At 34.3% G+C, this 16,829-nt stretch overlaps 1 protein-coding gene across 1 annotated transcript in view; it reads left to right on the top strand.

The window, feature by feature from the left end:
* Nucleotides 1–16,829, top strand: part of Cog5 (component of oligomeric golgi complex 5) — a 300,246-nt gene that overhangs the window by 12,540 nt on the left and 270,877 nt on the right. The gene's annotated exons all lie outside the window — the stretch shown is intronic.

The following is a 16,829-nucleotide window of genomic DNA, read 5'->3' as shown; positions in this document are numbered from 1 at the left end:
TAAATTTTATTTCTATAAACTTTATTATTATTATTCATGTTGTTTTATAAATGCGCTTATTTAAAGAATATATATCCTGCAGAAATAAAAGAATTGGATAGAACATGAGAGAAAAGGGGACGAAGTAATAAATAGCCCTAGAAGATATCCAGTTTAAAAAAACATAAATCCAAATTATTAAAGTGAATTATTTTAATTCTCATTATTGCTGTTTAATAAATCATTTACTGTTTTATTTTCATCTTCAATTTCTTTCATCAATTTTTATGGTTTTTGTTGTATAGATCTTTTACCTACTTAGTAAATTTGTACCTAAGTATTTTATTTCATTTTTGTAGCTGTTAAAAATTGGAGTATTTTCTGGATTTATTTTTCATTTTCAGTGTTCAGAAATACTTCTGATTTTTTTTGAGAATTTTTTAATATTTATTTTTTAGTTTTCGGTGGACACAACATCTTTATTTTTATGTGGTGCTGAGGATCGAACCCAGTGACCCGCACATGCCAGGCGAGTGCGCTATCGCTTGAGCCACATCCTCAGCCCAATATTACTGATTTTTGTATGTTGGTTTTTGTATCCTGCAACTTTATCAAATTCATTTTCTGTTTTTGGTGGAATATCAAGGGTTTTCTACATATTAGATCATAGCTGCAAATAGGGATGATTCTTCCTTTTGGGCTTGGATTCTTTTATTTCTCTTTCCTCATATCTCTGGCTAAGACTTTCAGTATTGTATTGAATAGGAGTGGTAAGAGTAGATATCCTTCCTCTCTTCCTGATCTTAGAGTAAAAGCTTTGAACATTTTACCAGTGAGTACAATGTTACCTTTGGTATTGTATATGTATTATATATGGTGTCTATTGTGTTGAAGCACACTCTTTTGACAGCTAATTTGTTGAGAGTTTTTTTTACTTTATGAAAGGATGTTGAATTTTGCCAAATGGCTTTTCTGCACCTGTTGACAGGATCATATGTTTTCTTTTCTTCAATGTGTTAATGTGGTCAATCACTTTCATTGATTTGTGTATGTTGAACCATCTTTGTATCCCAAGGATAAATACCCTTTGGTCATTGTAATGATCCTTATATAATATGCTGTTGAATTTGATAGTATTTTATTGAGAATTTTGCATCTATATTGATTAGGGATATTGACCTGTAATTTTCTCTTCTTGTAGTGTCTTTGCTTGGCCTTGGTATCAGGGTATGGTAACCTCAAAAAATGAGTTTAAAAGCATCCCCTCCTCTTCTGTGTTTTGAAAGAGCGAGAACAATTAATGTTAATCTTTAAATGTTTGTCAGAATTTCATAAGTGGAAGTGTTAAGTTCCTGAACTTTGCTTTGATGGGATACTTTTTATTATAGATTCAATTTTGTTACTTATTATTGGTCTGTTCAGATTTTGTTTCCTCATGATTTAGTCTTGGTAGGTTGTATATGTCTAGGAATTTATTCAATTTGTTGCTCTATAATTTTTCATAAATTATGATCCTTGTATTTCTGAGGTATCAATTGTAATTTGAGCCCTTTTTTTCCCTTAGTCTAATTAAAGTTTTTTTGAATTTGTGTATCTTTTCAAAACATCAGTTCTTAGTTTTGTTGATTTGAGGGGGCAGTTCTGGGGATTGAACTCAAGGCTTCATGCATTGCTAGGTGTAAACTGAACTATACCTTAGTTGATCTTTCCTATTTTTTTTTCTTATACCTTTATTTATTTATTTATTTATTTATATTTATTTATTTATTTATTTTTTAGGTGCAGATGGACACAATACAATGTCTTTATTTTTTTTATGAGGTGCTAAGGATCGAACCCAGGTCCCGCCTGTGCTAGGGGGGCGCTCTACCACTGAGCCACAATCCCAGCACCTATTTATTTATTTTTATGGATTTATTTTATTTTATTTTAAGGATTGAACCCAGTGCCTCACACGTGCTAGGCAAGTACTCTACCACTGAGCCACAACCCCAGCGCCTCCTATTATGTTTCTAATCTTTTATTTCTTCTATTTCTGCTTGGATCTGTATTATTTTCTTTCATCTAATAACTTTAGGCTTAGTTTTTTTTTTTTTCCTAGTTCTTGAAATTTAATGTTACTAGCTCATTTGAGATTTTCTATTTTGATGTGGGTGTTTATTGCTATAGAATTCCATCTCAGAATTACTTTTGCTTTATCCCATAAGTTTTGGTATGTTGTGTATTGTCCATTTTTGTTTTTCTAGAGATATTTTAAAATTTCCCTTTTAATTTCTTTTTTGATCCATGGTTGTTTGGGATCATGCTGTTTAATTTCCACATTTGTAAATTTTCCAGAATTTAACCTGTTATTGATTTTTAGTTTCATATCATTGTGATCAGAAGAGATACTTGGTATAATTTTAGTTTTCTTCTATTTTTTAAGACTTGTTTTGTGGCCTAACATATGATCTATCTTGAGGAGTGTTCCTTTGAAGTTGAGAAGAATATATATTCTGCTGCTCTTGGATGGAATGTTCTATAAATGTCTGTTAGATCCATTTGGTGTACAGTGTGGTTCAGGTCTGCTATTTCCTTACTTCTTGGTGATCTGTACATTGCTTAAGGTGGGGTATTGAAGTCCCCTATTATTTGGCATTTCTCTCTCTCTCTTGCTCACTCAATTGATAGATTGGTATTAGCTTTAAATATTAAGGTACTTCTATGTATTGTGCATATATAATTATGGTTTTTATGTCATCTTACTGAATTGTCCTCCTTTATCTTTATAAAATAATCTGTCTCTTTTTACGGTTTTTGGCCTATAGTCTGTTTTATCAATGTAGCTGTAGCTAGCTCTTGTCTCTTTAGTTTCCATTTTTATTTTCTACTTCTTCATGTTCCTCACATTCAGTCTGTGTATATTCCTAAAAGTGAAATGAGTGTCTTAGGGAATGCATAGTTGGGTCTTTTGTTTTTGTAAAAAATTTATTCAGTCACTGTGTCTTTTGACTGTGATAGTTGACTGTGATACTGTTGTTACTTTGTTGATTGTTTTCTGTTTCTTTTGTGGGTCCTTTACTCCTTTCTTGCTGTCTTTCTTTGTGATAAGGTGATTTTAAAATTTTTGAGATACTTTGATTTCTTTTCATTTATTTTTTGGGACTCTAGGGATTGAACCCAGGGCCTTTTGAATGCTAAACCCATGTTGTATCACCGAGCTACATCCCAAATCCTCTTATTTTTTATTCTTTTAATGTATCTATTAACAGATCTTGATGATTATCATGAGACTTTCGTAAAACACCCTATAGTTAACAGGTTATTTTACACTGATCACAATTGAACTTTGCACAAAACCTTTTTATTTACTCCACCCTGTATTTTATATTTTGATGTACCCATTTATATCTTATTATTGCATATTTCTTAAAAATTATTGTAGCCATGATTTAATTGTTTTCTCTTTTAACCTTCCTGCTAAAGATACATGTGACTTGCATACCACCATTACAATATTAACGTACAGTAGTTCTCCATCTATTGTTTGGATTTCTGTGGTTTCACTTGTCGGTGATCAACTATGGTCCAAACATATTAATTGGAAATTTTCAGAAATAAACAATTTATGTTTTAAGTTGCACATTGTTTTAAGTAGCAGGATTAAATCTTGTACTATTTTGCTCCATTCTGTGCAGGATATGAATTATCTCTTTGTCCAGTATATCCATAGTGTATATGCTATACACACCTTTTAGTTACTTAGTCTCATCAGATTGACAGTTATGACATTGCAGTACTTGTATTTGGGGTACATTTCTATCTGTGGATTAAGGCATTCAACAGGAATTCTCAGATGTATTTCTCATAGATAATGGGACTGACTATGTGTTCTGAATTTGAATGCGTACTTGCTTTTATCAGTGCTTTCTACTTTCATATATTTTCATGTCACTAATTATCATCTTTTGTTGAAAAACTCCCTTTAGCATTTCTTGTAAGGCAGTCTAGTAGTGATGAACTTTCTCAACTTTTGTTAGGGAAAGCTAATTTTTTTCCTTAATTTCTGAAGGATAGTTTTGCTGATAAAAGTATTTTTAGTTGGCAGTATTTTTCTTTTAGCATGTTGAATTGATCTCTCCTGGCCTGTATGGCTTCTGCTGGAAAATCTGCTTTTTAGTTGTATTGAAATTCCTTTGTATATAATATGCCTCTTTGCTCTTGCTGCTTTCAAGATCTTGGTTTTATCTTTGATTTTTAAAGTTTATTTTGCTCTGGTCTTGATTGGTAAAATTGGGGATCTTTTAGAGATTCCTGACCCTGGAGTTTTGTCTTTCCTAGAATTGGTAAGCTTGTCATCTTTTCTGCCCATTTCTCTGCCTCTTTTGGCCTACATTGGTGTGTTTGATGGTAACTACTATAAGCTTTCTTTGCTTTTTAAAATTCTTTTATCTTTATTTTTGTCTGATTCAGTAGTTAAACCTGTCTCTGAGGTCACTGATTCTTTCCTTTGCATGATCAAGTCAGCTGTTGAAATGTATGGATATTTTCTCATTATTGTGTTCTTTTTTATAGTTTCAATTAATTGTTGAAATTCTCATTTTGTTTTTTTGTCCTTTCTCTCATTCCATTTAGCTGTGTTTTTTGGTTGCTTTCTGAGCTGCTTTAAGGTGATTATTTTGAATTCTTTGGAAGCATGTAAATCTCTATTCCTTAATCGTTGGTTATTGGTGCTTTATTTTGTTTTCTTTGATGGTTTTCCTGATTATTAGTGATCCTTGTTGCCTTGTGTTGGTATCTGCACATTTAAAGAATTAGGGACTTATTCCTGTCTATGCAGACTATATTTGACTGGGAATGCCCTTCCGCATTGAGCCTGTTCAGAGATTGTGGGTAGGACATCTGATGTGGTTCAGGTGCAGGCTTGTTGCTGGGGTCCTTGGGGTAGGCTGGTTTGGTACCTGGTCATCAGTTGGATAAGTTTGGCTTCAGGGTCCAAAGCATTGGATCTGGAGCCTATGTCCAATGAGGAAGGTCTTTGAGATCTTTTCAGATTTTGGAGATCTTTGAGATTCCTGTCCTTGGATATTTGTCTTTCCTAGAATTGGTAAGCTGTTGTCATAAATTTTCTGCCCCTGTTACTCTGCTTTTTCTGGCCTACATTGTTGTGTTTGATGGTGTTTCATAACTACTCTATTAATGATGAAAGAACAAACAAGGCTTGTCGTCAGAGCAAATGCCCATTTATTGAGGAACGGCTCTGCATATTTATAGAGCCAGGGGTGGTTTGACAGTTGGCATGGGGTGCTTTTTGATTGGAAGGTAAGGATCAGGTGAGCCAGCAGGGCTAGTCTGATTGGTGGGTAGGATTAAGGTGAGCCAGTAGGGCTCTGATTGGTGGGTAAGGATCATGTGAGCCAGCAGGGCTCACCATTGGACGGCTCTTCTTGGGGGATGGGGGAAGTTAGTCTTTGGAGCTGGGGCGACTCTCAACAGTTTTTAAATTTATATCAGCTTGAGTCTGCTGGTTTAGGCCTTCATCCTGGGTCCATAGTGCTAGGTTAGCTCCCACTGTGGTGGATCTGTTGAGTTAGCTTTACTCTTACATGACTGGAGCCTGTATTTGTGAGGGCCAGCCTGAAACCTATGTCCTTGGACACTGATCTGATACTGGGACTGACTCTGAGCCTGAATCTGCAAGATGAAGCTGAGTGCTAGAACATTCTGGTACCCAGATCCTCTGGGACAGATTTGAAACCTGAATCCATGGGTGTGGCCTGGATTTGTGGTGAGTCTGGGTTTTAAGTCTGTGGATTGGGTCTTTGTCCTGAGTCTACTAGGGGTAGCCTGGGGCATGAATGAATCTATAGGGGAGTTTCTGGACCTCTTTTATATATAGTATTGGCCTGGAATGTAGGTCCATGAGGGTTGGCTTGGAGCTTGGGTAATAAGGACAGGTCTAAGTTATGGCTTTGTGACTCGATGTTGTGTTCTACTGGCATGGGCCTAGACACTTGGTCTGCTGGAGCAGACTGGGATGCTGGGTTTGCTGAAAAGTGGGGCCACAGAGGCAGATCTGGAGTTTTTCTCTGGTGTCTGGCTTTATGTCTGAGGCTATAGATGCCTATATGGTATTGTGGTGGGCCTGAACTGGGGCCACGTGATCTGGTTTGGAGCATGATGCTGCGGGGGCTTGCCTGATTCTAGTGTCTGTGGGTGCTAAGCTGTTGCAGAGGGCAGACTTGAAGCCTAGCTAGGTCTGTGGTGCTGTCTGGTGCTGAATTAGTCCTGGAGATAAGTCTTTAATGCTAACCTGGAGTCTGGGCCACAGGGTTTGGCTTATTGCTCGAATAGACCCAAAATATGGGGCTACTCAGAGACTGGGTTTTTGGGGTATTAACCTGGTGGTGGGATGGGTCAGGAGGTCTGGTCTGCAAGTGCTAGCACAGAATGTGGGATATTAGGGTTTCACTGTGGAATGCTTGCTGTTAGGGTCCAAGCCAAAGTCCAGTGCTCATTTCTTTCTCTGTCCCTCTCCCAGAAGGTATTTTTGTGCCAAGGTGCCTGGGGTGGGGAAAGGGTACATGGCCATTTCTATTAATGTGTCATTTCTTTTTTCTGTCCTATACTCAGATGCTGTAATGTCTCACCTGCTTTTCTTTGATCTTGTGAAGGTATTTTTTGTGCTTGGAAAAATTATGCAAATTATTGTGGCTGCAAGCTGAAATGCTGGAAATTATGTTATCTTGCTGACATAATTCTTCAACATCTCGTGTTGATTTTTTTTGTTTTTTTATGTTACCTAAAACTGCAGTACCCAACTTTTTGAAAATAGTATGCCTTTAAAAAATGATTCATCCATGTTGATTGTTTAGTTGCTTAATTTTTATTGCTGTAGAATATTCTGCTGATTTCATATAAATGGATCATACATTTAAGGCATTTTATGTTTGGCTTCCTTCATTTGGCATAGTATTTTCAAGATTTATTCATTTTTCAGGATAGATCATTCATCCTTTTTTAAAGACTAATAGTATTTCATTGTGTGAGTATGCCACTTTTTGTTTATCTATTGGTTGATGGACATTTTTTCTGCTTTTTAGCAATTATAAATTAAGGCTGCTATGAACAAGTTTTGTGTCTATTTTTTTGTGTGGACATATTTAAACAAATTCTCTTGGATATGTTTATTCCTAAGAATATCTATGACAGGTCATATAACAACTCTATGTTAACATTTTGAGGGATGCCAAATTGTTTCCAAGGCATCTGCACTATTTTCTATTCCCATCAGGAATGTGTGAAGGTTCTAAGTTTTCTACTTCTTTCCAACGTTTTTCTTTTTAATAGAGCAGTTGTATTGGATGTGGAAAAAGTATCTCAATCCAGGTATAGATATTCATGCCTGTAATCCCAGTGTCTTGGGAGGCTGAGGCAGGAGGATTGTGAGTTCGAGGCCAGTCTCAGCAACTTATAGAGGCTCTAAGCAACTCAGCAAGATCCTGTCTCTAATAAAATATAAAAAGGGGCTAAGGATGTGGCTCAGTGGTAAAGCACCTCTGGGTTCAATCCCCAGTACCTAAAACAAAACAAAACAGAAACTCATTGTCATTTTAATTTACATTTCCCTAATAACTAATGATATTGACTGTGTCTTATTGTGCCTATTGACCACTTATATATGTTCTTTAGAGGAATGTCTATTCAAACCCTTTGCCCATTTTTAAATTGGGTATCTGTCCCTCTTCCCTTTGTGTTAGCTTTCTGTTACTGTAAGAAAACTCTAAGAAATCAGATTTTAAAGAGAAAAAGTTTATTTTTATTTTTGATCATAGTTTTGGGGGTATCACCGTGACTGGTTGGCCTCATTGCTTTGGGCCTGTGGTGACACAGCACATAATGGTGGAAGTGTATGGTAGAGGTCATTCACCTCTTGGTGGGGAAGTGAAGAAGGGAGAGAAAGACACTAGAGTTGTATAGCCCCCTTGAAAGCATGTCCCCACTGACTTAAGATCTCCTACGAAGTCCTACCTCTTGAAGTTTTCTACCACCTTTCAATAGCACCAACTTGAGAACTCACTCAACAGGCCCTGGGGGACACTCCACAACCACACTATATCACTCTTCCATTCTTCCTTATAGAATTAATTCTTATTAGTTTTTTTCATGTAGAAGATATCATCCCATTGTATTCTGGCTTCTAAATGAGTTATGAGAAACTGTCAGGACTATGATCTGCTGTTTCCTTTGGCTGCTGCTGCTGCTGCCTTTTTTTTTTTTTTGTGGTACTAGGGATTGAATTTAGGGGCACTGTACCACTGAGCTATGGATGTGCTCAGTGGTAAAGCACCTCAGCCTTTTTATTTTGTATTTTGAAATAGGGTCTCGCTAAATTGTTGAAACTGGCCTCAAATTTGCGATCCTCCTGTCCAGCTCTCAAAGTCACTGACATTACAGTCATGTGCCATTGTACTCGGCTCCTTTGGCATCTTTTGAGATTTTCTTCCTTTTTGATTCCTCTCAGTATCAGAAAGTGGTTTCTTTTATTCATCTCATTTGCAGTTCGTTTTCTATGTTCATTGTATGAATTTGTCTCCTTTATTTCTAACCCGTGATTTCTTCAAGTCTACACTGTTCTGTTTCTTGAGATTGTGATTAAATTTACGCTCAAGGGCTGGGGGTTTGTCTCAAACAGTAGCACGCTCGCCTGGCATGCGCGGGGCTCTGGGTTCAATCCTCAGCACCACATAAAAATAAAATAAAGATGTTGTGTCCACTGGAAACTAAAAAATAAATATTAAAAAATTCTCTTTTTCTCTCTCTCTTTTAAAAAAATTTACACTCAATTATTGTTATAAGTTCTTTACCCCCTTTATTTTATATTTTTGTTTCTCCCTGCTGTTTTCTGAAGTGTTTTTTTTCCTTTCCTCTAAATTAGATGATCTTCCATTCTATTAATTTTTTCTTTAGCAACTGATAGATTGTGGATAAGCTAATCTAAGTAATACTATTTTACTAAATCTTGGTCATTATTTAATTTTTATTTATTTTTTTCTTCATTGTGTAATTTTTTAGAAGTTCGATTTTTTTTCTTTTCCTAAAATGTTGCATCAACTCTCATATTTCCTGTTTCTTGAACATATTCTATTGAGGTTTTTTGTTATCTGAATTCAGCAGGACAGTGTTATTGGTTTTTACAAATTTATCTTAGTGTTGTTTGTTAGCTCTGTCTACTGTGAGTCCAGTTTCCCCTATTTGCCTGGTTGTGTTTTGCTATGGGGTTGGATATTTTACTTGAGAGATCTTTTTTTTTTTTTTTTTTTTTTTAATATCTGAGTCATTCAGAGAGGATTTATTTCTCTTAAAATAAGCATTAAACTCAGTTTTAGCCCCTGTCCCCTACTTTGCCTCAGAGGCTATCAAGATTCATTCTGGAATTAGCAAATGTTTTAAGATTACAAGTGCATTTGCTTCTTTATTCTTTGGGTTCACTTCTTTTGCTTCACATTTGGTCTGATATTTGTGTTATCATTTCATTGCTCTTTTGAAATGTCTTTATGTTTGAGAAAACATTTTTAGTTGTTTTCCATGGGAAGCAAATACCTAGTCTGCCTTTTCTGAAAATAGGAAAACTGCATACTTCATCTTTCTAAAACCACATCAGGTTGTTTTTTTCCACTTGATATAATTATTCAGTTGTTTCTCATTAAGAAATAGAATGAAGGCCCTTGTCTTTAATGGGCATGAGCCACTTCATGATGTGGCCTCTTTTTAACTTTATCAACTTTGCCTTTTGTCATTCTAAAAATATTTACCATGGATACTATTTAATTCTAAACTACTTATTATTTCTGAGTGTGCAAGAGATTCTCACATTTATTCATTTGCACATTTTCTCTTTCCTAACTTAGAATGTTCTTGATACTTAACAGATTTCATTGGGTATGCCAGCTCTTGTGAGTTCTGTTCTCCTTCTCTGGCAAAGCGTAATATTTTTCATTATTTGATTCCTTTAATAATCACATAAATATTTTCATATAGCTCTTTCTGCATAACTTTGCCTTTCTTTAAACTCTTCCATAAGACTGAATTCCTTGAAGGTTATGATAATACATTAATATTTGAATCATAACCTTAGCAGAGTATTATGTACCAGGCACTTATACTTATTAAAAAAATGAATAAAATGGCTGGGTGTAGTTGTGCATCCCTGTAATCTGAGAGACTCAGAAAACTGAGGCAGGAGGATCACAAGTTCAAGGCCAGCCACAGCAACTTAGTAAGACCTTCAGCAACTTAGTGAGAACTGTCTTAAAGCAAAAAATAAAATAAAGTGGTGATGCAGTTCAGTGGTTACTGGGTTCAATCCCTATTACCAAAAAAAAAAAAAAAAAGGACTACAATAATTTTTTTCCATAGCACATTTGTGTTTTTTTCAAACATGTGGCATGTGATTAAACAAAACATGTAATTTTTAATGTATTTGTACTTGTCTCGTATTAAGTTTGAGAAATAGAGCATGCAAGAAGAGTTTGAATGTCTTTTTCAGATGGTGGAGATGAGATATTTTCAAATTATTTTGGGGACAGCCATCCAGCAATAGATACATTTTTGGTCAGTGAGAATGCAGAGGAACCTTTCTCATAGGTATAATGGAGAGTAGAACATTGTTCAATCTGTAATATCAACCTAGCACCTGTTCTTAAACCTCAGTTCCTGAATTTTTGCTTCTTTTTCTGTTACTGTGGGCTTTTTCTTACTTGTGCTGTGGATTAAGCGTCAGTCTTTTCACTTGCTCATTTTTCTGTTTACTCATTCTTGTATCTCAAAGCTTCTGCTTATTGCTGCCTCAGGCTCTACCTTTTCTTGTATTCATACTTTTATAAAAAGAATAGCATATACAATCAATTCACAGTCTGGGAGGTTCTTATGGTAGGTAATGGAATTGGTAACTAGTGACAGTCTTTGGATGGCTTCCTTTGAGCTAGCATTGTTTCCCTGATTTAATCAATTTTGCCTTGGGTTGCAAGGTCATATGGCTTGGAATATGGTGAACCTCTAAAGAAATGCTCAAACTATTTTTCTGATAAGGTTCATGCACTCTTAAGTGCTCAGAGCATTGGAAGAGTTCTCTAGGGAGCTAGTGTTTTACTTTTATGTTAAAATACATATCAAAACAATACTCCCCATAGTTAAATTGAAATGTAAATGTTGCTTTTTAGGATTTTTTTGAAACCTTTCTCATTTTATTATAAAAACATGGCATTAAATTTCATTGGAAGTCTTTTTCTTCCTGAAAGAATGGATTAACATGCAAATATGGTGTTTTTAATTAAGAAAAATTATTGTGTTTATGTGTTTACAAACTTGCCCTAATAAAGTTAATTTTTCTTTCTTTCTTTTTTTTGATATTGGGGATTAAACCTAGATCTTCATACATTCTAACCATGCACTTTATTGCTGAGATGTACAGTAGCCCTAAAATGAAATTCTGTTCTTTTGGAAAAAGAATGGAAGTTAACTTTGACTTAGTATACTTTAAAATATTTTTTGCATATGAAGACATAGGCCTATTTTTTTTTTTTTAGTGCACTTGTCCGAGACTTGTCTTCATTATATTATATTGTTATTTTGATTTGCAGCTCATTGTTTAATTTTGGTGAAACAGTTGAAATTAATTTAATTAAAATTTAATTTCAATTAACTTCTTTGCACTCTAACACCAGATCTTAAACATGCTAGAACTATGCATTTATTTTTTCTCTCCTTTGATGAATCTTTTGAAAGTAATTTTCAAGAATCTTCCTTATTATTTTAACTATTATTATTTTTTGGTACCAGGGATTAAACCCAGAGTTGCCTTACCACTGAGCCACATCCCCATTCCTTTTTAAAAATTTAAATTTTGTTTTAAATTTTGAGACAGGATCTTGCTTAGTAGCTTAGGGCCTCACTAAGTTGCTGAAGCTGGTCTTGAACTTGCAATCCTCCTGCCTCGGCCTCAGTTGCTGGGATTACAAGTATACACCATGTCTGGCTAAGAATCTTTCTTATTTTTGCCACCTATCTGGTTATTAGTGATTTTAAAAAAAATCATGGTTATTTAGGACTTAGCAGTTTATAAGACATTTCAAAATGTTCTAAATCACTAAACTTTTATAATTATATTTGAAAATTACTTTATGGGTGAGTTATCTTTATGGGTCAACAGGTGGAAATTCTGAAAGTTATGTGCTGAAGTTCATATAGCTGCTCTGCAGCAGAGTTAAGACTGTGCTCTGCAGCAGAGTTAAGACTGTGAGAGTGTTTCTTTCTTTGTTTTGATTCAGTGAAATATATTTTTAAAAGGGAAGAAAAGCAGAAAATATGATTCCTGGTTTTTTTCTAAAGTTTGCTGTACTTAAAAAAAGCAAAACCAGGGGCCTGGGTTGTAGCTCAGTGGTAAAGCACTTGCCTAGCACATGTGAGGCACTGGGTTCAATCCTCAGCACCACATAAAAATAAATAAATAAAACAAAGGCATTGTGTTCATCTATAACTTCAAAAAAAAGAAGAAAGAAAAAAGAAAAGCAAAAATCAAAAGCAGGTTCACAAAGAAAAGATGAAGCATTGTATCTTCAAAGAGCACTACAGCTCTCAATCCCTCTAACTAGCTGCATGAAAAGGAACAAACTTGAGTATCATTTTTTATAGTGAAAGTTCAAACTGGATCTGTGTTCTTTTCTAGCTGTAAAATGCTATGATTCTATGAAGTTGTGATAGCTTATTTTATTAATTTTTGAAGATGTTTATGCAAGAATGAGAGGTCAGGATTGTTCATGTTAAGGTTAACATTTTATTTATTTTTTATTGTTTTTTCTTAGTTATACATACAGAATCCATTTTGATAGAATTATACAAGCATAGATTATATCTTATTCTAATTGGGACCACATTCTTGTTGGTGGGCATGATGGTAGGATTCACTTAGGTATTTTCATATGTGTACATAATAGGTAAATTATGTTAGATTTATTCTACTTTTTTCTATTCCTATCCCCCTCCTTCCTTTCGTTCCCTTTTGTCTAATCTACTGAACTTCTCTTCTTCCCTTGTCCCCCTTTTTTGTGATTTAGCTTCTACGTATCAGTGAAAACATTTGACCTTTGTTTTTTTGGGATTGGCTCATTTCACTTAGAACAATATTCTCCAGATCTATCCATTTACTGGCAAATATCATAAAGTCATTCTTCTTTCATGGCTGAATAATATTCCATTTTGTGTGTGTGTGTGTATCACAATTTCTTTATCCATTCATCTGATGACCATCTAGGTTGGTTCCATAGCTTAGCTATTGTGAATTGAGCTACTATGTGTGTAATGTGGTTGTGTCACTGCAGTATGCTGATTTTTAAATCCTTTGGATATATGCCTAGGAGTTAAATGGTGGTTCCATTTTTAGTGAGTGAGATTTGCATTTCCCTGATTGCTAGAGATGTTGAACATTTTTTCTTATATTTGTTGATCATTCATATTTATTCTTTTGAGAAGGTTTGTTCAGTTTCTTTGCCCATTTATTGATTGGGTTATTACTATTATTATTGGCATTACGCTTTTTGAGTTATTTGTATATCCTGGAAATTAACACCCTGAGTTGTAGGTGGCACAGATTTTCTCCCCTCCTGTAGGTTCTCTCTTCATGTTCTTGATTGTTTCTTTCTTTTTAAAAAAATGTTTTTGGAGTTGTAGTTGGACAGTGTGCCTTTATTTTATTTGTTTATTTTTATGTTTTTTTAAAGATTTTTTTTATTCTAATTTGTTATATATGACAGCAGAATGCTGCCTCACACATGCTAGGCACATGCTCTGCCACTGAGCTACAATTCCAGCCCTCTTGATTGTTTCTTTTGCTGTAAAAAACAATTATTTTTATTGTTAAATATTAATCCTCATTTTTTATACTACTTTGTTGGTTAAAAAAAAGAAGACACCATAAAGATAGCTGAGTAGAGGGGCTGGGGTTGAGTGCTTGCCTTACATGTGTGAGGCACTGAGTTCAATCCTCAGCACCACATACATAAATAAAATAAAGATATTTAAAAAAAAGATAGCTGAGTTGAATAAATTTGGTCAAGTTATTCCAAAGTTAAGAAAGAAAGGAAGGAAGAGAAAAGAAAACTGTACTCAGGTACATATTAATATCTTTATTTCCAGTACAGTATTTAAATTTTCCTGGTTCAACTTATACTCAGTTTTAACTTAGAAGGAAGTTTGTTTTAGAAACTTGTTGCCTTTCGAACAGGTCCTACAGCTCTTTGGAATCTCACTTGTGTTTCAGTCTTTGGTTTTCTGTTCACTTTGTCAGCCGTTTCCATTATAAACATTGAGGAATTTTAATGTTTTTGTTTAATCTATTTCTTATTTGAGCTCCTAATTAATGATAGATAAAGGCAAGAAAGAAATAGTTATGAAGGATGTTTTCCTTGAACATAAACTTGCTAAGATACTACCTCCAATTAGAAGAAAGGATTTTTATACCTATTCTTCTTCTTTTTTTTTTAATCCCCATTTTACTCTCTTCTCGGAAAGCCTTTTCTTCCTGAAGCAGAAGCTTCTGGCTTCATTTATATCCATCACCCCAAAGATTATGTCTGTCTTCATTCATTTTAGTAATATTGTTTGCTTATGAATTGTGTTTTCCAGAAAAAATTTTGAAAAGCTTATTTTCCTTTAAACAGAACATTTACATTTAAAAAATTTTAAATGATCAAAGAATAATTGAGTTAACTTTCAAGTTCTATAAGTTTTTAACTCTTAAATATGTTTTAAATATCTAATCAATTTATTGAGATGTAATTCACATAAGTTTTCTTTTTATCTTTAAAGTCATAAGTCATAGGGCTGGGGTTGTGGCTCAGTGGTAGAATGCTCACCTAGAATGCGTGGGGTACTGGGTTTGATTCTCAGCACCACATAAAAATAAAGTAAAGATATTGTGTCCACCTAAAACTAAAAAAATAAATATAAAAAAAATCATAAGTAAGAGAGTTTGTGAAAATTTGGAATGAAAGAAGAAATCATCCATGAAACCTTTTCTCATATATATATATATCTATATATATATATCTATATATATATCTATACATACATACATACATACATATATATATATATATATATATGTTTTTCATTATGTAACTTTGTAGGGTTTTAAAAATTTTTTCGGTTGTTGTATCAAATAATTTAATGTACCTTTTAATGAAATACAAACCTATTTTACTTGCTTTATAATTATCCTTTGAACAAGTAAATGTATCCGGAAGGAAAGAAGAAGATGGTAACAGTAACATAAAAATGCAAGTGAATTTTTTTTTTTTTTTTTTTAAAGAGAGAGTGAGAGAGAGAGGGGGACAGAGAGAGAGAATTTTAACATTTATTTATTTTTTCTTAGTTCTAGGCGGACACAACATCTTTGTTGGTATGTGGTGCTGCTGAGGATCGAACCCGGGCCGCACGCATGCTAGGCGAGCGCGCTACCGCTTGAGCCACATCCCCAGCCCCTGCAAGTGAATTTAAACCCTATAAAAACAGAGCAACTAGGATAGCAAAACACTAAAAACCCATACTGATGGAAGTGATGCTGCTTTAGTTTGAGGCCTAGCCTTTAAGGAACTTTTATTTCTCCTCTGCAAAAACCTGTGTCCATGTAAGAAGTCCAGCTACCTATTACCACCATGCTATGGAGAAAGCCAGGCTAGCTATATGAATCTGATGAGTGAGAAGCACCCAGTGAAGCCTTCTTGGTCCAGATCAGCTTAGTTGTTAGCCGAATGAAGCACAACGAGTAGTTCCAGGTGAGACCACCTGGAGTACTGGGACCCTTCCTAAACCTTTAACCCATGGAGTATGAAATAGTTTTCAGCCACGAAATTTTAGGCTGGTTTCTTGTGCAACAGCAGAGAATTGATAGACCAACCAAAGTGATTTTCATTTATAGACTCTTATCAACCTATGTCAATGCAGGGAATATTGTTTTTATAAACTTTTCTTAGGAAATTAGTAGTGTTTTTCAGATACCAAAATGATTAGAGAAATACCAGTGTAAAGACTTTCGGTGAGCATTAGAACTAAGATAAATAGGGCCGGAAAGGAATGTATAGTAGGTGATAACTGTATGCTTTGATAAAGAAATAGAATCCAGAAAAAATTTAGATCATTTTCAACAATCATAGTTTTATTATGGTGTTGGTTTTTGTTAGATACTGTTTTCTGTGTATTGTGCAGTCAAGCAAATAAATTATTTTAAGTTATCACACGTATCCTTAAGAACCAAGAGTCTCAGCATGGAAATAATGATATACTGATATAATATAGAAGGTTAAATAAATACCCTGTACTTTTGATCTTTAATTGGAAGTTATCCCTAGGAACTTGAGATATTTTAATTTTATTTTAAAAGAGTGAAAAATTATATATTTCTCTGTATATATTTATACATATGTGTATGTATAATGTTAATCTGAGAAGTCTATATTGTAGATTAAAGCAAATGAATATTTATGCTATATTTTAATTATGACATTTCCTAGCTATATCTATGGAAAATTCTCAGAAATGAACAAAACTAGTTCCAAGAATGTGGTCTTGAAATGCTATTTCTTCCTAAAAGAAACGGGCTTCTTTGAGAACTCTTTGATTCCAGGTCTGGGACATGAAATGTATAAAATGATTTTGAAACATTTTTTATACCAGATACCAAAGAAGATATTGGTGACTACTAGGTCTATGACAAAAGAAATCAGAAGCCAATTTAAAGATGCCCGAGGTTGCTCAACTATCTCACTTTCAGCCCTAAAAATCCTAAATTTGGGAGATTTTAGTCTCAGACAATG

The sequence above is a fragment of the Ictidomys tridecemlineatus genome, chromosome 2, assembly GCF_052094955.1.
Source record: "Ictidomys tridecemlineatus isolate mIctTri1 chromosome 2, mIctTri1.hap1, whole genome shotgun sequence".
NCBI classification, from domain to species: Eukaryota; Metazoa; Chordata; class Mammalia; order Rodentia; family Sciuridae; genus Ictidomys; species Ictidomys tridecemlineatus.
Note: the sequence above shows the minus strand (reverse complement) of the source record. Positions and strands in the feature narration are given on the sequence as shown.